This window comes from Taudactylus pleione, unplaced genomic scaffold (genome assembly GCF_031769625.1).
Source record: "Taudactylus pleione unplaced genomic scaffold, aTauple2 ptg000041l, whole genome shotgun sequence".
Lineage (NCBI taxonomy): Eukaryota > Metazoa > Chordata > Amphibia > Anura > Myobatrachidae > Taudactylus > Taudactylus pleione.
Window position 1 is genome coordinate 1,283,849 of NW_028284443.1, and position 26,355 is coordinate 1,310,203.

General features: G+C 41.7%; 1 protein-coding gene across 1 annotated transcript in view; it reads left to right on the top strand.

The window, feature by feature from the left end:
- Window positions 1-26,355, top strand: part of TBC1D22A (TBC1 domain family member 22A) — a 731,641-nt gene that overhangs the window by 249,834 nt on the left and 455,452 nt on the right. The gene's annotated exons all lie outside the window — the stretch shown is intronic.

The window sequence follows — 26,355 nt, forward strand, 5'->3', positions numbered from 1 at the left end:
ATTTCACATGTTGCGATTTAGATTTGAGAAAGAGTTGTGTCCAAACTAAAATCTAAATTGCTGTGTAAAAATAAAGCTGTCCAGCATTTGTGGACTACACAAAAAGCAGCCAGTATTTATGCTGCATTGCTTTTTGATACCCGGATTTGGAAGTTTGGAAAGTGTTATCAGACAAACATATTTCCTTTTTTTAAATGTGCACAGTTATTTGTCACCTTATTTAAGGGTTAAGAGGCTATACATACTGCACTATGAGTGGTGTGTGTATAAAAAAAAAAAAAAAATATATATATATATATATACACACACACACACACATACAGTGCCTTGCAAAATTATTCACCCCCTTGGCTTTTTACCTTTTTTGTTACATTACAACCTGTAATTTATTTATTTTTTTTTTATCTGAATTTTCTGTGATGGATCTGCACAAAATAGTCTAATTTGGTGAAGTGAAATGAGAAAAATATATATAAAAATGAATCTTTATAAATAAAATGCTGAAAATTGGCATGTGCATATGTAATCACCCCCTTTGCTATGAAGTCTCTCAAAAGTTCTGGTGCAACCAATTACCTTCAGAAGTCAATCAATTAGTGAAATGAAGTCCACCTGTGTGAAATCTAAGTGTGACATGATCTGTCAGTATAAACACACCTTTTCTGAAAGGCCCCAGAGGCCGCAACACCACTAAGCAAGAGGCATCACACCATGAAGACCAGTGAGCTCTCCAAACAAGTCAGGGACAAAGTTATTGAGAAGTACAATTCTAGGTTGGGTTCTAAAAAAATATCCAAATCTTTGATGATCCCCCGGAGCACCATCAAATCCATTATCATCAAATGGAAAGAACATGGTACCACAACAAACCTGCCAAGAGTGGGCCGCTCACCAAAAACTCACAGACCGGGCAAGGAGGGCATTAATCAGAGAGGCAGCACAGAGACTAAAGGTTACCCTGAAGGAACTGCAAAGTTCCAGAGCAGAGACTGGTGTATCTGTGCATGTGACCACAATAAGCCATACACTCCATAGAGCTGGACTTTATGGAAGAGTGGCCAGAAAAAAGCCATTACTTAGTGATAAAAATAGGCAGACACAATTTTAGTTTGCCAAAAGGCATGTGGGCGAATCCCCAAATGTATGGAGGAAGGTGCTCTGGTCAGATGAGACTAAAATGTAACTTTTCGGCCACCAAGGAAAATGCTATGTCTGGCGCAAACCCAACACATCCCATCACCCCAAGAACACCATCCCCACAGTGAACCATGGTGGTGGCAGCATCATGCTGTGGGGATGTTTTTCAGCAGCAGGGACTGGGAAACTAATTCGAGTCGAGGGAAAGATGGATGGTGCTAAATACAGGGATATTCTTTTAGCAAAACCTGTCTCTGTCCTGCTGGAAGGTGAACCTCAGTTCCAGTCTCAAATCACAGGCAGACTATGACCCGAAGCATACTGCTAAAGCAACACTCGAGAAACATTTAAATCTGTTGGAATGGCCTAGTCAACGCCCATATCTCAATTCAATTGAGAATCTGTGGTCAGTCTTGAAGATTGCTGTTCACAAGTGGAAACCACCCAACATGAAGGATCTAGAGCAGTTTTGCCTTGAGGACTGGGCAAAAATCCCAGGGGCAAGATGTGGCAAGCTCACTTTGGAGACTTATCCAAAGCGACTTGCAGCTGTAATTGCCGCAAAAGGTGGCCCGACAAAGTACTGACTTTGGGGGGGTAAATAGTTATGCGCGCTAAAGTTTTATGTTATGTTGTCCTAAATATTGTTTGATTCACAATATAAAAAAAAACACACAACTTCACAGTTGTAGGCAAGTTCTGTGAATTACATGATGCACACCTTCAAACAATCCATTTTAATTCCAGGTTGTATATTTTTGCAAGGTACCGTGTGTGTGTGTGTGTATGTATGTATATATATATGTGTATATATATATATATATATATATATATATATATATATATATATATATATATATAGAGAGAGAGAGAGAGAGAGAGAGAATTCACAAGAGGAAAACTACACTCCAGGATCAAATTCCAAACATATATATGTATGTATGCGGGTGTGTATACGTGCGCAAGAGATACATATAGTATAATGTACAGTACTTGTACATACGGAGTTGGGCATTCACCTGTATAGCAAGTACTAAGAAAGGATGCCAGCTCATAGTCGGAACAGTGCTGCAATTGGTACACTGTGTTGGTAAGGTTATGGCAGACAAGAACTTTGTCAAATTCATTATCAACAACAATTAAATTTTCTGGTATCTTGAGGTAGTATGTAAGAAATAGTAGAAAAAATAATGACAGGTCTGGTACACTGTACACTAAGTAGATAGCATGGGTCAGTCAATAGAAAGGTCAGGTTTTGTTGCAAGTCTGGTGAACACAGTATTCAGCAGGCAAGGAAGCAGATGCAAGAGAGGTCAACAGTCACAAAGTCACTACACAGAAGATTAATACAGGTGCCTGGTGTTGTGATACAAAGCAACAAAATGCTATCTCTGACTCTGCTGTGTATTGCTAGTGGAGGTCCAAGGCTAAATGATTGTTGGCAATATGCATATGTGTAGTCTGGTTTCCACAACTCAGGATACTTGCGTCTGGTAAATCTTCCATCTTCTCAGTTTGCTAATTGGTTAACCAATCCTTCATAGCAGAATACAAGGATAAGGAAAACATGTTGGATCATTGCCAGTTGGAGCACAGATCCTGACACAAGGCATATTGGTTGTTCGTATGAATTTTAAATGCTCACCACCTGTGGTGTAACTCCTGGAGGCAATGTAAGCATTGGCCTCCAGACACCAGCTTTCCGGGGAGCACCAAGAGGGGGGAAGGAAGGAGCAGTTGCAGACCACCAAGGTGCTGCTGGGCAACAACAGAAGTAACTATAGGAAATCGCTTATGAATTGTGCATAGAGATCTCTTGGTCCCCTGGAAGGGCCGGCTGCCTGTGCATACAGAGTTCAGCTGCAGTAAAGAGTACTGGGTACCATGTACTTCGCCTCCGGTCGCCTGGTATGAACATACTCTCCTGGGTTGGACTTAAGCTGGCCACACATCTAAAGATTATCTGTCCAACCAGCCAACTAGTTGATTGGTTGGAATGAAAATATGGTAAGGTATGAAAGCAAATGACAATCAGCAATTTGCTCCCAAACGCTGGAAAATGGACAAAAACTGTTGTTTGCACAAATTGTTTAGATCAAACATTCAACAAACTTGTCTGACGTCCATTTTCATCTGTTTTCTGGCATTTAGGAGCAAATTGCTGATCGTCATTTACTCCCATACGTTACCAGATTTTCATTCCAACCAATCAACTAGTTGGCTGGTTGGTTGCAAGTTGTTCTAGTGTGTGGCCAGCTTTAGGGTGCTAGGTTGTATATTTTTTCTGTAGAATAGAATAGATTGCAAGTCAGATAGCATTGAAGGATGTATTGTCAATGGAGTATACGAATAGATGCAACTCGCAGTGTGTGTGCAAAAGATCATTTTATTCAGAATCCCAATAAGACAGCAGTAACAGCAATTTTATTAACCAGAAAACCATTTAATTTGCTTATAATAATATTATTTAGTATAACTGTTCAGTTCTGTAGATTCTGCCAAGTCCTTTGTGCTTTACTACCATCATGATGAAGTTACTAACATAAGCATTATAAATAACAACTTCCAGACTTAACAGAAATGTAAAACATCCAAACACACAAAAAAAAATAAAGCATACTTTACTACAAAACATTTATATCTATATACTAATCCTGTATGGCCTGTCCAGTCATACAGTAAACACTGTCTCCCATCCAACAACTCCCACTGACACAACAGATGCAGGGGACCTGTTTGCATCCTGGGGTGAGCAAGTGAGAGAAGGTAACCTTAAAGTTCTTGCCCAAGTATAAGTTGATGTAACAGCAGTCTGAGGGGATATGGAGTACACAAGTCCAAATTGCTGGTTTACTTCTATTTCATTATATATTTTTTGCAAGAATATTTATTTTCACTTTTAATCCTTACAACAGTGGCGTAACTATAAATTTTGCTTCCCCATGGCAAAACAGTTTCAGGCGCCCCCCCCCCCCAAAAAAAGATCAAACATACCCAAAGACTACGTTTTAGGTGTGTGGTTACATGATACAGCAACGTGCCTTACACATTATGACACACTAAGTAATGCCACTTGTAACACAGTTTGCCACACCGGAATGCCCCTTACAACACATTATGCCACACCGGAGTGCCCCTTACAACACATTATGCCACACAGCAATGCCCCTTAGACATCCCACACAATAATGCCACATATAACACATAATGACATACAGTAAAGCGCTTATAACAAATTTATGCCATGCTGTAATGCCCCTATTTCACATTATGCCACACTGTAGTGCCCCTTACACATTTTGCCACACAGTAATGCCCCTAATAGCACATTGTGCACACAGTAATGCCAAATACACATTATGCCAAACAGTAATGCCCATTACATCCCACCCTGACAGATCTACTTCACCAACCCTCCTTTCTGCTCCTGCCAGTCCGTCACCTCAGCTCAAGACAGGTTGCACAGTTTTTATGTCCGTGTAGAACCAGATTATTGGGAACATAGTTTATAACCTGTAAACTGTGTATCAAATTAGTGCCCCTTATGCAGTGCCCCTTATACAGAGCCCCCTGTAGTTGTGCCCCAAAATGCAATTCCCCCTATACTAGTGCCCCTTATGCAATGCCCCCTGTAGTAGTGCCCCTTTTGCAATGCCCCCTGTAGTAGTGCCCCTTTTGCAATGCCCCCTGTAGTAGTGCCCATTATGCAGGGCCCCCTGTAGTAGTGCCCATTATGCAGGGCCCCCTGTAGTAGTGCCCATTAAAGTAGTGCCCCTGTAGTAGTGCCCATTATGCAGGGCCCCCTGTAGTGCCCCTTCTAGTAGTTAGCCCCCTGTAGTACCACTTCTAGTAGTTAGCCCCCTGTAGGTAGCCCCCTTTAGTTGCTCCCCCCCTCCGCGCGCACACAAACAAACACACACACACAAAAGAAAAAAACACAAACACTTACCTTTATCCCCGTTCCAGTGCTGCTGCCGTCCATACCCCGGCGTCCGCTCCTCGGCACTATGGGAGTGACGTCATTTCGTCACTCCCATAGTGCTCTGCGGGACCCGGAAGACGGAGCTCACTCCTGAGCTCCGTCCCCGGCATCCACTCCTCAGCACTATGGGAGTGACGTCATTACGTCACTCCCATAGTGCCCTGCGGGACCCGGAAGACGAAGGGAGCTCTGTCCTCCGGCTGCCGCCGGGGGTTTGAATGGGAGCCTGGCACCCGCTGGTAACACACTCAGCGGGTGCCCGGCAGATGGAGGGTGCAGGGGGTGCGACCGCACCCCCTGCACCCTCCGTAGTTACTACTACTACCCCTGTCGCCCCCAAGCTACTCAGCGCCTCCAAGCCACTGCGGGGGCAGTAGTTACGCCACTGCCTTACAACATTTGTTACTTAAGTTTTTATTTCAAAAGTGTTTTACATCTCTGATTGCATACTTCTAAAGATACATTTTGAATCACAATGTTCAGCTCTTAATTAATGGGACTTTTTATTCTTGGTAGCTTTATCTCAGATTTTAAAAGTAGCTGACTTCTTTTTTTCTAAAGATCAGTACTAGATAGAGTGAAGTGGGAGTTTGTTGAGTGGAGCAGCAAGTTGGAAAAATGGTATGTCAGGGGAACACAAGGAAAATAAAATGTTGAATGACGATGGCAGGGATAAAATGGAGTTCCGTTGGAGCCAAAAGATGTCTGCAGGTGTCAAAGTTAAAGAAGTGTTAAAGTTGAAAGCTAATTGCAATTAATACAATTGTGAAAAGAGGAATGTACTCCAAGGGAACAGGATACTTTAGTTCTAGCATTTGTGCATTTTACTTCCCTGTGGTATCGACTTGGTTATTACTAATTTTTTCTATCTACTGATGTTGAACCCTGTAAAAATGTAGTTTGCTCTTTCAAGTTATTCTCAAAGATGTTCCCCTAGCAGAGGAGTTAAATTGCCTTTGGCATTTATACACCATAAAACTTCTCACTTTCAATCAAGGAAATAAGACTTTAAATTGAAAGTCATATTACTGATTTTATGTAGTAATACTCAAAATAAACTGTTTATATCTGCATTGCTAAATATGTAAATAAATCACAAGCTTATACAGAAGTCAGCTTTGCTCTGCAATACAGCATGGTTGCTACAGTGCAGAAATATGTTTTTTTAATTGACTCCAGACTGACCACAGTGGATTTACATCAGACTGTAGCATATATGTCAAAGTACATGTTATGGGCTGAATACAAAACATTTGCATTTAGCAGTAGATATGAATTGGATAACCAGTGATGTCATGATACATTTTAATTAGATGTGTGAATAACCTATGAAAGTGTAGTCTAGGTGGTAACTAGGACTCCACTGTCACCAATACTATTGGATCCAGACTAAAGTGGATTTAATGCAACATGCGTATAAGTTACTTTTAAATCATATCAAACATTCTCTAATAAAGTTTTATCCTTCCTTCACCATACTGTCTCTCAAAATTGTAAACAAAAATTAAATGAACGTTAAAAAACACTTGAAAAACAAATCAAATGTTAATGAAAATGTACCAAATGATAATATATATATATATAATATGCAGTGCATCCGGAAAGTATTTAAAGCGCTTCACTTTTTCCACATTTTGTTATGTTACAACCTTATTCCAAAATGGAATAAATTCATTTTTGTCCTCAAATTTCTACACACAATACCCCATAATGACAACGTGTAAAAAGTTTTTTTGTTGAGATTTTTGCAAATTTAATTAAAAAACAAAACACAAAAAAACAAAAAAATCACATGTACATAAGTATTCACGGCCTTTGCCATGAAGCTCAAAATTGAGTTCAGGTGCATCCTGTTTCCACTGATCATCATTGTGATGATACTACAGCGTAATAAATTCAGTTGATTGGACATGATTTTTAAAGGCATACACCTGTCTGTATAAGGTCCCACACTTGACAGTGCATGTCAGAGCACAAACCAAGAATGAAGTCCAAGGAATTGTCTGTAGACCTCCAAGACAGGATTGTCTCGAGACACAAATCTGGGGAAGGGTACAGACAAATATCTGTTGCTTTGAAGGTCCCAATGAGCACAGTTGCCTCCATCATCCATAAATGGAAGAAGTTCGGAACCACCAGGACTCTTCTTAGACTTGGCCGGCCATCTAAACTGAGCGATCAGTGGAGAAGGGCCCTAGTCAGGGAGGTGACCAAGAACCCGATGGTCACTCTGTCAGAGCTACAGCATTCCTCTGTGGAGAGAGGAGAACCTTCCAGAAGGACAACCATCTCTGCAGCAATCCACCAATCAGGCCTGTATGGTAGAGTGTCCAGACGGAAGCCACTCCTTAGGAAAAAGCACCTGGCAACCCACCTGGAGTTTGCCAAAATGAACCTGTATGACTCTCAGACCATGATAAACAAAATTCTCTGATCTGATGAGACAAAGATTGAACTCTTTGGTGTGAATGCCAGGCGTTATGTTTGGAGGAAACCAGGCTCCGCTCATCACCAAGCCAATGCCGTCCCTACAGTGAAGCATGGTGGTGGCAGGATCATGCTGTGGGGATGTTGTTCAGCAGCAGGAACTGGGAGACTAGTTAGGATAAAAGGAAAGATGAATGCAGCAATGTACAGAGACATCCTGAATGAAAACCTGCTCCTGAGCGCTCTTGACCTCAGACTGGGGCGACGGTTCATCTTTCAGCAGGACAACTACCCTAAGCACACAGCCAAGATATCAAAGGAGTGGCTTCAGGACAACTCTGTGAATGTCCTTGAGTGGCCCAGCCAGAGCCCAGACTTGAATCCGATTGAACATCTCTGGAGAGATCTGAATATGGCTGTGCACAGACACTACCCAACCTGATGGAGTTTGAGAGGGGCTGCAAAGAGGAATGGGTGAAACTGCCCAAAGATAGGTGTGCCAAGCTGGTGGCATCATATTCAAAAAGACTTGAGGCTGTAATTGCTGCCAAAGGTGTATCAACAAAGTATTGAGCAAATGCTGGGAATACTTATGTACATGTGATTTTTTAGTTCTTTTTTTTTTAAGTTGCAAAAATCTCAAACTTTTTACACGTTGTCATTATGGGGTATTGTGTGTAGAATTTTGAGGACAAAAATGTTTTTATTTCATTTTGGAATAAGGCTGTAACATAACAAATTGTGGAAAAAGTGAAGCACCGTGAATACTTTCCGGATGCACTATATATATATATAAATATATACAGTCAGGTCCATAAATATTGGGACATTGACAGAATTTTCAGATTTTGGCCTCTATTCACCATCACAATGGCTTTGAAATGAAACAAACAAGATGTGCTTTAACTGCAGACTTTCAGATTTAATTTCAGGGTAATTACATCCAAATCGGGTGAACGGTGTAGGAATTACAACAGTTTCAATATGTGCCTCCCACTTTTTAAGGGGCCAAAAGTAATGGGACTATCAACTCGAAAGCTATTTCATGGACAGGTGTGGGCTATTCCCTCATTATTTCATTATCAATTAAGCAGGTAAAAGATCTGGAGTTGATTCTAGGTGTGACATTTGCATTTGGAATCAGTTGCTGTCAACTCTCAATATGAGATCCAAAGAGCTGTCGCTATCAGTGAAGCAAGCCATCATTAGGCTGAAAAATCAAAACAAACCCATCAGAGAGATAGCAAAAACATTACGTGTGGCCAAATCAACTGTTTGGAACATTCTTAAAAAGAAAGAACGCACCGGAGAGCTCAGCAACACCAAAAGACCCGGAAGACCACGGAAAACAACTGTGGTGGATGACAAAAGAATTATTTCCCTGGTGAAGAAAAACCCCTTCACAACAGTTGGCCAAATCAAGAACACTCTCCAGGAGGTAGATGTTTATGTGTCAAAGTCAACAATCAAGAGAAGACTTCACAAGAGTGAATATAGAGGGTTCACCACAAGATGCAACCATTGGTGAGCCACAAAAACAGGAAGACCAAATTAGAGTTTGCCAAACAACATCTAAAAAAGCCATTACAGTTTTGGAACAACATCCTATTGACAGATGAGACAAAGATCTACTTGTACCAGAGTGATGGGAAGAGAAGAGAAGGAAAGGAACTGCTCATGATCCAAAACATACCACCTCATCAGTGAAGCATGGTGGTGGTAGTGTCATGGCGTGGGCATGTATGGCTGCCAATGGAACTGGTTCCCTTGTATTTATTGATGATATGACTGCTGACAAAAGCAGCAGAATGAATTCTGAAGTGTTTCGGGCAATATTATATGCTCATATTCAGTCAAATGCTTCAGAACTCATTGGACAGCGCTTCACAGTGCAGATGGACAATGACCCGAAGCATACTGCAAAAGCAACCAAAGAGTCTTTTAAGGCTAAAAAGTGGAATGTTATGCAATGGCCAAGTCAATCCCCTGACCTGAATCCGATTGAGCATGCATTTCACTTGATGAAGACAAAACTGAAGGGAAAAAGCCCCAAGAACAAGCAGGAACTGAAGACATTTGCAGTAGAGGCCTGGCAGAGCATCACCAGGAATGAAACCCAGCGTCTGGTGATGTCTATGCGTTCCAGACTTCAGGCTGTAATTGCCTGCAAAGGATTTGCAACAAAGTATTAAAATGTGAAAGTTAGATTTAGGATTGTTTAGTTTGTCCCATTACTTTTGGCCCCTTAAAAAGTGGGAGGCACATATAGAAACCATTGTAATTCCTACACCGTTCACCTGATTTGGATGTAATTACCCTCAAATTAAATCTGAAAGTCTGCAGTTAAATCACATCTTGTTTGTTTCATTTCAAAGCCATTGTGGTGGTGAATAGAGGCCAAAATATGAAAATTCTGTCAATGTCCCAATATTTATGGACCTGACTGTGTATATATATATATATATATATATATATATATATATATATATACATACACACACACTTCAATCCTATTATTTTCAAGATCACATCACACCACCTACATTGTGAGTGAATATCGCACATTTTTACCAAACAGTGTGTATGTTAATTATAAGGAAGTTTACTGTAAGGTCTCTTAATTATGCTACTCGACTATGATTCTTTCCCTATGCACCTCACTCCCAAACTGAGTAATGGAGATGATGGTTTCCCGTGATTTAGTGGCTAAAAATATGCACTTTCTTCAGCAATGATAAAGAGGCTTACCTGAGCAATGAAGCACCACCAATGCATAACTATTCAACCCCCTAAAGTCAGTACTTTGTTGAGACACTTTTGCGGCAATTACAGCTGCAAGTCGCTTTGTATAAGTCTCCAAAGTGAGCTTGCCACATCTTGCCCCTGGGATTTTTGCCCAGTCCTCAAGGCAAAACTGCTCCAGCTCCTTCATGTTGGATGATTTCTGCTTGTGAACAGCAATCTTCAAGTCTGACCACAGATTCTCAATTGGATTAAGATCTGGGCTTTGACTAGGCCATTCCAACACATTTAAATTTTTCCCCTTAAACCACTCGAGTGTTGCTTTAGCAGTATGCTTCGGGTGATTGTCCTGCTGGAAGGTGAACCTCCATCCCAGTTTCAAATCACAGGCAGACTGAAACAGGTTTTGCTCAAGAATAACCCTGTATTTAGCACCATCCATCTTTCCCTTGACTCAAATCAGTTTCCCAGTCCCTGCTGCTGAAAAACATCCCCACAGCATGATGCTGCCAGCACCATGTTTCACTGTGGGGATGGTGTTCTTGGGGTGATGGGATGTGTTGGGTTTGTGCCAGACATAGCATTTTCCTTGGTGGCCAAATAGTTAAATTTTAGCCTCATCTGACGAGCACCTTCCTCCATACATTTGGGGAGCCGCCCACATGCCTTTTGGCAAACTCAAATCATGTCTTCTTATTTTTATCACTAAGTAATGGCTCTTTTCTGGCCACTCTTCCATAAAGCCCATCTCTATGGAGACTACGGCTTATTGTGGTCACATGCACATATACACCAGTCTCTGCTGTGGAACTCTGCAGCCCCTTCAGGGTTACCTTTGTTCTCTGTGCTGCCTCTCTGATTAATGCCCTCCTTGCCCGGTCTATGAGTTTTGGTGGGCGGCCCTACCTTGGCAGGTTTGTTGTGGTTCTTTCCATGTTCTTTCCATTTGATGATGATGGATTTGATGGTGCTCGGGGGATAATCAAATATTTGGATATTTTTTTATAACCCAACCCAGAATTGTACTTCTCAACAACTTTGTCCCTGACTTGTTTGGAGAGCTCCTTGGTCTTCATGGTGCGATGCCTCTTGCTTAGTGGTGTTGCAGCCTCTGGGGCCTTTCAGAAAAGGGATGTTTATACTGACAGATCATGTCACACTTAGATTTCACACAGGTAAACTTCATTTCACTAATTATGTGAATTCTGAAGGTAACTGGTTGCACCAGAACTTTTGAGGGGCTTCATAGCAAAGGGGGTGATTACATATGTACATGCCAATTTTCTGAATTTTATTTATAAAGATTCATTTTTATATATATTTTTCTCATTTCACTTCACCAAATTAGACTATTTTGTGTAGATCCATCACATAAAATTCAGATTAAAAAATAAATAAATGACAGGTTGTAATGTAACAAAAAAGGTAAAAAGCCGATGGGGGTGAATACTTTTGCAAGACACTGTATTTGTTTCATCACACAGGTTTTTTTTTTTCTGTACAGTAGACAAAATAATGATTCCTCAGTCTTCGGGACTTATTTACTAAGCAGTGATTTCAAACTAAAAATTTAAAAGGGCAATGAATTTATAAGCAAAATACCCCATGATTTGCTATTAAAAATGTAAATTTGGACTTGATCACATGATTAGCAACTGCTTTACAAGCTGTCGCTTAGTAAATAAACTGAAGTGGCACCAGCTGTTTCACATGAAGAAGGAAGTAGGATGGTCTGGGGCTCTTATGCTGGATCCTGAATGGGCAAATTACACAGAATGACTTGCACTGTGAACCAAAAGGGCTTCTTGAACATTTGGCTGTACCATTAAAATTCTTCCTTGGTCTACAGCAAGTTTGCCAAAGGGTACATCCAGCAGCTTGATTTAGACCCAAAACATACCTCAAAGCAATGCCAGAACTACCTTCATGGAATAGAAAAAGAGTGTAGTCCTCAAATCATGGAATGACCAACACAGTCTCCATACTTAAACCCCACCAAGCTTGTTAGGGGTGAACTGGACAGAAGGATGGAAGCAAAGCAATGTAGAAGTGCAACACTGGCGGGAACTTCTGCAAAACTGTTGGGAAAAACAAAGAATTTCCTGAACAATGGGTCTGATTCAGAGGTGGAGTCTGCTGCTTTCACTGATGTCTTTTTTTGCAGAGATGCGGCAGCGATGGTATGCAAATTATTTTCAGCCTTCCCCTTGTGCAGTAGCGTGCACCTGTCTGTGCAAGCATTGATACACTCACTTTCAGCATCTCTGCATGCTGTAACACCGCTACTGATTCTTGACACACCACCATTGACACACTGTTGTGTGCAGTATTGACACTTGCACCAGCCCTTTGGCAGGTGCATTGTCTCCATATGAACATGGCCTCTGTGGAAACGATTGTGCATCTGAGAACGCAGCCACTTTCAATGACACGCCTGTGACACTCCAATAACGCCCATGGAACTTAATATTATTATTTTTTTGCATTTACTTGAGGCCACTTCCCTGACACCACCAAGGAACGCCCATCACTCTACCATCCCATTTCCATTATCGTCCCACCCTAGCACACTAAAATTGTTGTGCATACACTCTGTGTAACGCATGCACCATACTGTGGGTGTTTACAGGGCTTTTCGGGCATGCATTGTAGCAAATTGCTCAACTACGTGAACAGCATTGTGTTCAAACTGCGTGCAGCTCTGAATCAGGCCCACATTTAATTTCTTTTGGCGAAAGAATACCACAAGTGTGCTTGAGCCAATTCATTTAATTTTCTGGGAAATGTATAATGAGATAAAAAATTGAGGTTGAGTATGAAATGTCAACAGTTAGATTTTCTACATTCATTATGTCAATATAGTCATAATGTCGACATTGACCATGTCGACATTCATTATGTAGATAGTGATAAAATGTTGACATATAATTCCTTGTGGCTCAGCAGTGACTTACTTGGTCCCGGTGGCTGCAGTAGCTTTTGCGGCATTTTCCGGGTCCTGACGGTCATGTTACTATGACTTCAGAGTCAGACCTTCTATCCTGCAGCATTCAGGTGAGTATTTCTCCCCCATCCCTATAACATCTAATTATAAGGAATCTTTACTATGCAACCTTGGCGGAATCCTTACTGTGAGTGTGTTCTTATGAATCAACATTTTATTGTTTGTTTTAGGGATTACTTTTTCATGTGGCTTCTTTTAAAGGAGCAACAAAACCAATATTTGACATGTATATCTATTTTAAAGAGCTGTATATTACTAAAATCATATAAATAAAATAACTGGGGTCCTTCTACCTAACTAAATATATCCACCAGGAGTGTATTGGCCATCGGCCCATGGCACCGACTTATACATGTGTTTATTTTCCAATTTCTTTTTATTATTTTTCCTACCCCAGTTAGCTGGGGGCAGGGACTGAGCAGCCCATGCCCTATCTCCTTCTATGTAATCCTACCAGAGCAAAAGTGCTTAAATCCTGTCTTGGTGCATATGCACTTTAATTTGGTAAGTGGCACTGCAGCTTTACAGGGCATTATCTGGCTCTCTGTACTGTCTCCATTGAGACACATGACAACCTGGTAGCTACCTAGAGTTTAGCAGATCTAAATTAACCTTCTCTTTAAAGCCACAGCTGATACAACCTGACTAAGGTAAAAGCAACTCGTCATCAACTCACGGGTTCAGGGACATTATTATATCAATTAGCATATTTATAAAATAAGCATAATATTTTTTCAGAGAGGCTGTTGGTGCGCTCATCCACAACACATCATTTTACTAATTAATATTAATGTGTGGTGTAGCCTTTTTGGGATGTAAATAAAGTTGTAAGCTTTTCAGTGTGTTACAACATTACAATCTGTGTGTAGTTCATATATAAACTTTGCTAACCCTTTCAAGTTATCAGTATTTTTAAATATCCAAAAATGTAAACCTCTGAGATAAGCAACACATGGAAATTAATTTGCTGCACCCACCTTCTTGCAACTGGCAGCACCATCATTCCTGAAAAGTATTTGGTAAGATGATGTTTCCACAGCACTTAGTAAAGACTCCATCACTGTGCCAGAGTTTACTTTACTCTCTACTGTGCATGTTCCCTCTTTTTGATATACGCCGGAAAGCTGGCCTCATAGCCAGGATCAAGAATGGGATGGGGATGAGGGGGGCAGGTAGCTGGATGGACCCAACTAAGCTGTTCTCCACCAGCGCAGATTTTTGGGAGGAGTGTGCCTTGCACAGTGAGGGACTCGATTAATAAAGGGCCCCCTCATTTCCTAAAAAGCCTCCCTTACGTTTTCTTGTTAAATTGTGGTGATAACTGACTTTCTATCACCAAAATAAGAGCAATTGCAAGTCAGCCTTATTGCTGCAAGCTGCTAAATTGACCCATTAGAGGCTCTAAAGAAATACATCTTGGAGAAAATAGTAACTTACAGAAAGGAAGAAATAAAGGAGCATACACTGGAGTGGGAAGAAAAAAAAAGCTGACCAGAGAAATGCTGTTTAGTGTCATAAGTGTATTTTTAAAAATCAAGATGGCCGTGGTGGGCCTATAATTTGTGGTTTATAGCTGTTAAGACCTTCAGTTGCATAGACTGTGTGTGTATTCCAGTGAGCACACATCTGTAAATTAGTAGTTTCACCATTTTGTGAGTGACCACAATCTCACTCCATGAGAGTGCTGAATCTGCAGGTAACCACAGCGTGTGATGGCCTACCATATCCGTATTGCGCAAGGATCACGTCCATTAAGGCATATGCCTTAACGATCGGAATTTCATTGTTTTTTGCAGTTTGAGTGAAAGAGTTACAACAGGGTTCTGAAATTTCTGATCATGTGTAAGAAGCCTTAATGGGACTTGTGAACTGTACTGTTTTTTGTCTACAAGGCACCCTAATAGTCCAGGTTTAAGGATATCCATGCTTGACCACAGGTGACTTAATTAGTACCTCAGTCAATTTGATATAACCACCTGTGCTCAACCATGCATATCTGTTGAACTATGGGCGTGCCTTGAGGACATAATTTGGGAACCTGTGGTATTTGGAGCCCAGGGCAAGTAAAAAAAACGGAGGTCTGCTGCTAAAATATGCTAATGAATGCAATCGCAAAGTGGTCGCACAGCCAACATAGTGACTCCCACTACCGCTATCTCACATGCATTATACCTTTCAGTCTTGCATATACATCGGTAACATCGGCCCCTCAATCAGAATTACAGCAGGTCTGACCTTACTCAGAAATTGCTAACCTCATTGCATGCAGTGCGTTCTCAAGCTGCGTATTCAGTCGCAGTGGCTAATCTATGCACGCCCATGCAACGGACAGGCACGCCTGCGTTTCTCTGACCACGTCCCCATCACGACCCCCAATCACTGATCTCCCATCACTAACTCTGCAATGGCTTTCTGCATCCATGATCGCAGAGCGATCACAATGCTGACTCACGCACGTGCACTGAGCTGCATACACAGTACGCACCATCAACTGATCTGCGTACACTGTTGCGATCCGTGATGAATCATGTCCATAGTGCATACTGGTTTAGCAGTGCTCTAATAATGCTCTTTTAAAGCAAGGACAATTATATTTTTAAAACAATTAATGCCATAAGCTTCATCTTTTATCTACAATAAAAATCTGATAAGACTGCATGTAATATCTATTATTGTGCAACACTATACTGCATACAGTCTTGCAAGAACTTAACAGTGATATATTAAAATGGAACAGTCTGATGCAATGGAGAAATAAATAAATAATAAAGGGTATTCTCTATCCCAGGATCAGTATTTTTCAAATTCAGCGTTGAAGATTAGGGATCCTGATACAGGGCCTGAGTCAGCAAGGAACGCGCGGATGCGGACGCACGCACACGGCCACTGTGAGAATATGCTAATGAATGCATACGCACGGCAATCGCAGCAGAATAAGCAGATGCTCAGCACTACATAATACCACCCACTTCCATTTACTTGTATCCTCTATACCTGGCAAGACAGTGGTAACATCGAAAACCATCGGACCCATAAGCGTAATAGTGGTTGACCTGACCCTCCCGCAGACATAGCGAGACTTCCTGTGTGCAATTAGACCTCAGGCTGCGTCTGCCGCTGCAAGGGCTTAATTTTGCACGCCCCTGAAACACCGTCCAAACGCACAGGCACTCCTGCATTTGCCGGACCACTCCCCCGTCACCACCCACGAACGGCACTTCCTGTCAATCACTTGTCCTTGGGGCTGCAGACTCCCTGTGTATGCCACTCCATCGCACTGACCAGTTCGCGTAAAACCATCGACCAATTGCGTACATCTGCATCCGTGCGTTCCTTGTAGAATCAGGCCCACAGCACCGAAGTCTGTATGTACAGGATATGTCGGTCTCTCTATGGTCTATCCCCATCTGCACTTTATTTTCTCATATACTGTTCGTTTTGAACACCGTGATATATTTATAGGCGCTCTAAGGTTACAATGAGCACTTCCATGCTAAAATGAGTGACTAATAATGAAATAAACTTAAAATCAAAGCATCTGAATGTGTTCATTCTGTTCCTGATGGTCTTGTAAGCACTAAATTACTCTTCTCTTGGGCTTAGAGGTCTAACAAGTCACTTTTATGTATGACTTTGTGATTTATTTAACATTACATTTGCAAATGTTCACTGCTGAAGCTTGTTAAGAAGATTTCAATAGAGATGCATTATTTAGGCTAATTACCCTGTTGCAGGTCTTTACAAACTTGATTGGTCTTTGCTATAGTATAGCTGCACTAACTGCTTCTATCAACTATGCTTAATTTTACAATTGATAGTGTTTTCAAACCCAAGGATCTGTTATCCCTGCTTACAAACAGGGTTAATTTTTACTTACAAACATAAAAACATAACATTTGATGATGTATAAGAACCACATAGTCGGTTTTATTCCCTAAGACCTCAGATACTATGTAAACCTTAAGCTGTGTGCACACTTGCCTATAGCAACCAATCAGATTCTACTTAACATTTAACTTATACCTTCTAGAAGATAATAGCTAGAATCTGGTTGCTATGGGCAACATCTCTTCTAAAACTCACTTCTAAAAACTCTCACTTTAGTAAATTTACTCCTTAGGCTCAGTTGCAGACAGATATACAATTGTTGTGACAAAACTGTTTTAATATGCTTCATAACTAAGGTGCACATTTGAGTGTAAAGGACGCTATCCACAAGCCAAGTGGCACGGGACCTGTTACACCGAGAAGGACTGTTTGGCGTGACTGCGTCAATAGTGTATGGCTATACATCTCTATATGGTTTAGGGAATATTAAAAGAATGCAGTCTGTACTAATTACATGCATTTAAATGTGTTAAATAGGCATAATTAATCCTGTAATATATGCTTTTTTTTTACTAGTGATTTCTATAGGTAATTTAAGGGCCTGATTATATTTACCTTTATTTATGTCTTCTGATTGCAATTTATTTGGAAAACATGCTGCACTTGTGTCTGTTCTTATGTTGCTCACTTCAATGAACCATGCAATAATATGTATTTCAGTGCTCAATATTTGATATAAGAAGTCATGTTTCAATACAAGTCAAAACAACACAATTTCCTTCATCACTGGTTAGCTAATTATACAGTAGGTCTGATATTGCCTATTTGAAATCTCAGCCCTTCTCCATATGAGACTGGGGATCATCTGATGGATTTCTGTACTATGTGTACTTTGTGACCAAGCTTACTGACTTGTGCACAGACACTGCATTGTTCAGTAAGTGCTAGCCATTTAACTTTTAAAAACCTATTAGATTCATTTATTCAAGGAAGTTATTGGAGAGTAATAATTTGATTAACTGCCTTAAATATCTCAATAGGGACAGATTTGTGCTACTAAAGGCTTTCAAATTATCTGTGTGGACATCAGTTACATTTTCACCGGTGTCCCCTAGGACATTTAAATTCATGTTAAATTTTTTTAATCACTAATTGCTTCAGTTTCCAGCTACAATTGAGTTTTACCCATTCTTCACCTGTACAGAGTATGCAACTATTAAATGGCCCTTTTATAAAAGACATTAATGAATAGCGATTGACAGCCTTGATATTACATCTAATTATTTAGCAGAGCAGGTTGGGTTGCATGTTGACAGGACTGGCTCTTCTATTAGGCATTTTTATGCAGCTACCTAAGTGTGCCGGCCACCTTCTGAATAGGGCCTGGTAAGGCATATCTGTTATGTGTTGCGGGTGAGGGGCTTGTGTGGGTTAAATGCTGGAAATGAGTGTGGGGGTTAATTAGTACTGTTAGGGTGAGTATGTGGGGTTTGAGTATTGACGGGATGAGTTTGTGGGGGGTTAATGAGTGCTGGCAGGATGAGTGTGAGGGGTTTAATGAGTGTTGTAAATATGTGTGTGTGGGTTAGTGAGTGCTGGCAGGATGAGTGTGTGGCGGTTTAAGTGGTCCTGACTTGTATTGGGGCACAGATGTGTGGCATAAATATGTATTTTAGCACTGATGTGTGGCAAAATGTATTGGGGATACAGCTGTATGTCACAGAATTTGGGGCACGTGTTCCATATGTATTGGGGGCATTGTGTGGCATAATTATGAATTGGAGTCACAGCTATGTGGCATACAATGACACGACTGTGTGGCATATTATAGATTGAATGGCATAAATATGTCTGGTTGGATATAGTCTCCAGGCAGCCCCCGCATCCCGCCCCCTGCAGCCCATAGACACTTACCTTCTCCTGTGTCATATGGATGGTCCTCTTTGCTCTGGCAGTGGTGTGGCTTGCTTTGTCTCAAAAAACCCCAAAAGACATTATTGTACTAGGCAGCCGTCTGGTAATGGATAGGATAGATCCATCAATAACTGCTGCCTACACCAAGCACAGTGATCATCATGGCACAGGCAGCAGTTATAGATGGATTTCTATTTTGCTGCCCTGACATCCGGTTTCAATCACTACTAGCCATGTTTTAGCTCCGCCCGCTTGCAGCATTTTCAAATGCCACCGAGTGTAGCCTTCAGTACGATGGTAGTGGTTAATAGAAGAGGATGGCATTAGAAGAGCTCGGGTGGCTTCAGAAGAGGCCAGAAGATGGTGCTGCTGGCCTAAGGTAGGTAGGCAATAGCCTGAGTCCCTGGTGAGAGTGACTGGTCATTAGGCCTAGTCCACCCTGTACTAAAAGATAGGTAAGGGGAGCCCCTACTATGTGGCATAATGTGTATAAGGGGGACTACTGTGTGGCATAATGTGTATAAAGGGTTCTACTGTGTGGTATAATGTGTGTAAGGGGCAATACTGTGTGGCATAAGGTGAATAAAGGGTTCTACTGTGTGGTGTAATGTGTATAAGGGGCTATACTGTGTGGTGTAACATGAAAAAGAGACATGCCAAAAGGACATATTTGTAGGTGGGCATGAATTTATAGTTTGCAGGGGGGTGCTGAGCACCTTAGCACCATCCCTAGAGGCAGTAATGTTTTTCCTGTTGCTGCAGTGGAATGGAGTTTAGCCCCGCCCCCAGCTACACCACTAAGGCCTGCCACTTCCCTGGTTCACACAGTGGTACACTAAGCCCCACCCCTTCCTTAATTGACCTGGGTTTCCTACAGCAGGGATGTCCATTGATGGGTGCATAATTATGAATTGGAGTCATCAATGGTTCCAGGCCCATCTATTGCCATTTCTAAAGCCGGGTACACACTAGACAATGTCGGATGACCTATCGTCCACATCGGGCAGTGGTTCCCACTATGTCGCTGACCATGCATGCTTCCGCCCAGCGTCAGTGACATCTGTTGTCGGACCTGTATACAAGTCGACGGGCGATATAGTCAGTGTGGGCCATGCTGCATTCCCGCTGTTGCACCCAGCATCGGCAAATGTTTACACACTTGCCGATGCCGGGACCCGCCGCACAACACATTGGCTGGGTACACATCGTTGAGTGTGTACCCAGCATAAATCTGACATTACCAGGACCACAATCAGAGAAGGATTCATATCCAGAATTACTCAAGCCATGCCACTCAAATGTTTGTGTGTTTTAGCGAATACAGATACACAGAAACAATTAAAAAATATTTTCCAATCACAATAGTTACATTTTAAACTATTTTCCCGTGACACTTTGTTGCTGAGCAATGGGATCTAATGGAGCATACACACGGTCAGATTTGTCAGATGAACGATTGAACGATTTTACCAAAGTTTTGAACGATTGAATGATTTTTGACTGCATTAAAATGAATGGAATCGTCCAAGTCTGACTGCAAACACATCAGATGTCAGATATCGTTATCTGACAAACGGGAACGCGCATCGTTCATCGTCCATCGTCCAGGCATGTCAGATATGTCAGATTTTCCTTAAGATATGAAGGACTGAACGATTTTTAAATCGTTATCGTTCAGATCTGAAGGAAAAATCTGACCGTGTATGCATCATAACTATATTGTATATTGTACCGTGCTGTCTAAATGGATCTGTATAATGTAATTTTTTTCCGTCAATTTTAAATGATCCACTTCATTATGACATTAAAAAATTATTTACAAATGTGAAATGTGCGTATTAAATATGGCCGTGTACCTATGTAAGTAATTATTTAGTACCTCATTCATATTTGTTTGTATGTTATGCTCTAGTGAACATGGAAAACTACATAATAAAGTACTCTGTTGTCTGCTTCTGCTACAAGTTTTCATTATTCATCCAAGTTCAGTAATGGTTCAGTTATATATCTTTACATATTGTTACTAAAAAGTGCTGAATGCAGAAACCCCTTCTGTTGAGATGCAGGTTATGAATTATGTCAGCTGTTTGTTTGGTATACGTTCAGCATCCCGGCGGTCTGGATGCCGACGGAGAGGGGGGAGGGTTAATATACCGACCACCAAGTGTCGGTATGTTAACCCTGTAGGGATCCAGGCAGCGGGATTCTGACCGTCTGGATCCCGACTGTCGGTATTACATACTGATTTCTGTCTGTTCTGGCATTACTTAAATAAACTAATTCTAAACTGGAGCACACTAAATTTATAGTACAGTGATAAACATTTGCTATAAATCCATGTTACTCTATCTCTGACCTCAAAGCCCCCAAAGTCCAGGTTTTTTTTTATGTCTATGCTTGAGCACAGGCAATTTGGATAGTACCTCAGTCATTTTTATTTAAACAGCTGTGCTCAAGCATGGATGTCTTTAAATCCTGGACTGTTATGGAGCCTTGAGGACCAAGTATGGGAAACACTTATTTTATATGGAATTTTCCAGTAGCCCCTTCTCTTTTGTAGAAGGGCTTATTTGTGTATCTTTCCTGGATGAATTTGCTCTCTTGTTGAAGTTGTGATAAAACAAGATTTCAAGTCTCAGTATGGGCTTTTCTGTTTCTTTGATACATTTGATGCTAAAAGTTCCATTCTCCAGGCATTGTCAAGAGAAATGTCAGATATTTCTCCTTTAACCGTCTTCTAATTCTGCAGTGATATGTGGTATCATTCTGGATATTCATTTATGGAAATAGATTTAGCATACAAGTTTCCTGCTGGATTTGATGGCCTTTTAGGACTGCCTTTCAGCCAGGTGATTTATTTTTTAAATATTAGTGGGGTGGGCGGCTAGGATGTCGGGGTATGAGGTTGTGAGACTCACTTGTGTGACAGACAGGCAGCCAGACTTTCATTGCAGAGTGGACTGTTTTAGTCTTAACTTTGCAAGATAATGCAAGTCTTGTCTTGTGAGACAGAGCTCCTCACTCAGATGGAAGATAATTGTACAAGAGCTGAAGGAATCGGTATGGGATGCTGTCGGGATACCGGCTATCAGAATCTCGACACCGGCATCCCGACAGGGCTAGCATACCGACACTTATTGTTAGGTATGCTAACCCTCCCCCTCTCCCTACCATAGTCATTACCTCCGTCTTTGGTGCCTAGCCATAACGTCCTCCCTAGTGCCTGAACCTAATGCCCCCACTCCCGCACCCTAAACTTAACCCTCCCCCTTAGTACTTAACACTAACCCTCCCCCTAGTGTCTAACCCTCCCCCTCACCCCGCTACTTATTTTCACTATCCGGCAGTCGGGATGATGGCGCCGGGATTGTGTCACCAGTTATAGTGCCGGCATCGCTGCCGCTGGGACACTGACTGTATTCCAGAGCTGATAAGTACTTCAAATTTTGACTGGGAGCACTACAGTGTAGCATAATGTGACATATTGTAGGCACTACAATGTGGCAATTTCTGATCTATTGGGACACTACAGTATGGCATAATGTGAACTACTGGTGGCACTAAAGTGTAGCATTTTATTTTGTCAAATTTGAGTATACCGATGTGTCCACATCTATCCTCCATGTGCTAGAAGTCACATTGACCCCTCTAATGGACCTTGGTTGTGGCCCCCAAATCTTGAGGCTTGGTGCAATTTTGATCAACTCATTGTCTCTTAAGTTTAAACTAACCTTTCCATAAAAGTTATATTACTGTCACCCTTGTATCCAGGCCATCTGTGTCACTCCTGTCTGTCTGCCCCCTCCCCTTAGAATGTAAGCTCTCACGAGTAGGGCTCTCTTCCCTCATGTGCTTCTCCTTCACTTAATTATACTTTAATATACAACAGTACCTCACCCTTGGTTGCCGAAATCATGCTGCTTATCTAAGTGTTATGCAGCAATGTATTAATCACGTATCTGTCCTGCATTGTTTGTACTGTTAATAACTGCTTTCTTGTGTGCTCATTTGTTTATGTACATTGTAAGGCGCTGCAGAACCCTTGTGGTGCCAAATAAATAAAGGATAATAATAATAATTACACAGAACATGTGAGCACTGGGCGACTCAGTAGTGCTGGTCATCTTTTCTCATTAAAATAAGTCTTATTTGCAAAGTGATGCAATACATTTAGCCTCCTTGCACATTAAGCAGCCCTGTTGAATGACTTTTCATGTGACTTTTTCCCTTAAAATGTGGCTTATTCGCAAAGTAATGCAAATAGGATACACAAGCAGCTTCTGCTGATTCAAATATGTGGTATGCCTATATTCTGTGTGCAACTGCGGTTGTATCTGCATGCGAAAAGCTATGTTCCGGTGTTGCAGCCGCTGACACTGTAATGTAGCATTTTGCATGCAGATATAACTGCAGTCACACACAGAAAATAGGCATGCAGCGTGTGTGTCACGATCCGGTGCAAGAGTTCCTCTATGGAGGATGGTGAGCCGGGGGGTTTGGATGGCTAGGGAAGTGACAGTCCTAGTTTCCCCAATATAGGTCAAACCCAGGTGTTGGCGAGACCTAGCCAGAGGCGCCAGGTCTAACTCACTCGGTGGTCTTCACCAGTGACCCCTCCAATTGGGATGTGGGTTTCGCCGCCCCAAGTGAGCAGGTCGCGGCCCTCTGACTAGGTACCTGAGAGAGACGAGGAAACAAGAATGACACTGTAACTAGTACACAAGAGATTAACTACTTGAACACTGGTGATGAACGGAATACTTGAACACTGGAAATTAACTTGAGAATGTAGAGATCATAGTCGCAGACTTGCTTGAGAACACATGAAATGTACTGGGAACTGCTACAGATTCAGGAGCTGATTTGCACAGCGAGACAGAGAGAAGTGGACACAGACGTACTGGGGATTGCTATGGATCCAGCTGTGAGCTAACTAGAAATTTGCAGGAAACCTGACACCTCAGTAACACAGGGAAGCTGCAGTAGAGCTAGCAGCACACTACAAGGCACAAGAAAAATAAGATAAAATGTGACTTCTGAGAGAGAGTTAATACAGGTAACCCTAGAAAACTGTGAATAGGCTGTAGCAACACTCGGCAGGAAATAAAACAGAGCAACACTGGTGAGTCTCACAGTCACTGGAACAGCGAAGTTGAACAGCAGTTTCCTGTTCCTGGAGTCAGACTTAAATACCCCTGGGTAGCGGGTCATTGGATCAGAGGATCAGCTGAGTGACCACAGGACTACCATTGGGAGAGAATAGTCAGGTGATATGGATCACTCACCTGCACTCCCAGCAACTGAACACCTAAACCCAAAGACGCTGGCGCAGAGGTGAGTAACCACCAATCCCAGGCTGCATCCTCACAGTACCCCGCCCTTTCAGGGTGGACTCCAAACACCAAAAATGTGCACAAAAAATTTCCTTCCAGAAAAAATTCCACAAATACAAGAAAGCTTCCAAAAAACTTGAGACACTAGAAAACTTGAAAAAACTTCTTAAATCTTGATGAGTCTGTCAGATATCTTCAAAAACTGAAAACTTTGAGACACCAAAAAAAAAAATTCAACCTCGATATGTGGAACTTATAGATTTACTAAGTTTGAGTTGATATCTGGTACGAAAGGATGTTTGTTTTTTTTCTTCTCGACTGACAGATCTTGTACCGTATTGTCTTGTAAGGGGATTAAAGTGGTATATCGGAGTTTGATGTCTAAAGGTGGTGAAGTCAAACTAGATCCTTTGTAAGAAAAGGTAACCGAAGACTGACGCAAAGGAGCGAATTCCTTAACAAGAGCTCTACTGAAGGCCATCACATCTTGTTGGATTGGATCCTTGGACTCAATAAGTGGGTTAGCCCAGTCCAAAGCTCCTCCTCTGAAGTTCAGGATGAGAAACTTGACAAGTTGGTGGAAGTGATACCACAAGATGGATTTGTTCTCATTAGTGTGTCATAATAATAAAGTAATGCAGTGTATTGGGTCACTTCTCCATCAAAGACTATAGGCACCGATGCGTCAGATGAGTACTGAGTTACAGAATTTTCTTTAGAGACAATACCACTTAGAGATTCTTTAGACCAAAGATTGGGTGACTCAACTAAACTTGATTGACTCAACTCTAAAGAAGACCCAAAGTGAGATTCAGGAGAATTGGATTTGGTATTTATTAATTCAAGTAAGCAGTCTTCATCTATAATTTTAGTCCCTAAGCCTTTGCTTTCTTCCTTTTGGACTCTCTACCATCACGTCCCATGATTAGGTAATTGTATTTATTACTAATATTCTCAAAGACTTTGGCTCCATAGCCTTCTATTATTGTCTTCGCTTCATTTTTAGTTATGGACTCCAAAACTCCTATAAACATGAATGTTAAACCTTCCAAGCATTTATTTGGACCTAGGGGAATTTGCTTGGCGATGAAAGCTTTAGCAGTTGAACTAGTTTTGACTTCTGGAGAAAGATCTGTTGAAGAACATGACATTTTCTTGGTCCTTAACTTAGAACCCTTTCCTTTCTGACAAACGAAAGTGGACATACAGACTGGAAAAGACAAGTCACTTGAAACCTCCTTCTGGGGCATAACACTTGAAATCCATTCTTGGGGAATGGCACTTTGAACCCCCTCTTGGGGATGGCTCTTGAAGACTTTACCTGAAGTATAACACTAGGAACCCCCTCCTGGGGCACAAGACTAGAAACCTCATCCTGAGGTAGGAAACTCGAATCAGAGACCCCCTCCTGGGGTATGAAACTCGAAATGAAGGCCCCCTCCTGGAGCATGAAACTCAAAATGAAAACCCCCTCCTGAGGTGTGAAACTTGTAAACCCCTCCTGGGGTATGAAATTAGAAATGGAGACTCCCTCCTGGGGTACGAGACTTGAAACCACCTCTTGGGGAGAAAAAGATGAGACCTCCTCCTGGGGTATGTCACTCGAAAGCTTCGTCTGGGATGTGAGACTTGAAACTTCCATTTGGAGTATGAAACTTGAATTGTAGACCCCCCTTCTTGGGGTGTGAAACTCGAAATGAAAACTCCCTCCTGGGGTGAGAGACTTGAGACCCCATCCTGGGATGAGAAACTAGAAACCCCCTCCTGGGGTGTGAGACTTGAAACCCCCTCTTGGGGTGAGAGACTTATGACCCCATCCTGGGGTGCGAAACTAGAAACGAGATTTGCATTCCCCTGTGGACATGAGAACCATGAGACCTCCTCCTGGGGTACGAGACTAGGAACCCCTTTCTGGGGCATAAGACTTGAAACCCCCTCTTAGGGTATGAGACTTGAAACTCCCCCTTGGGGTATGAGACTTGAAACTC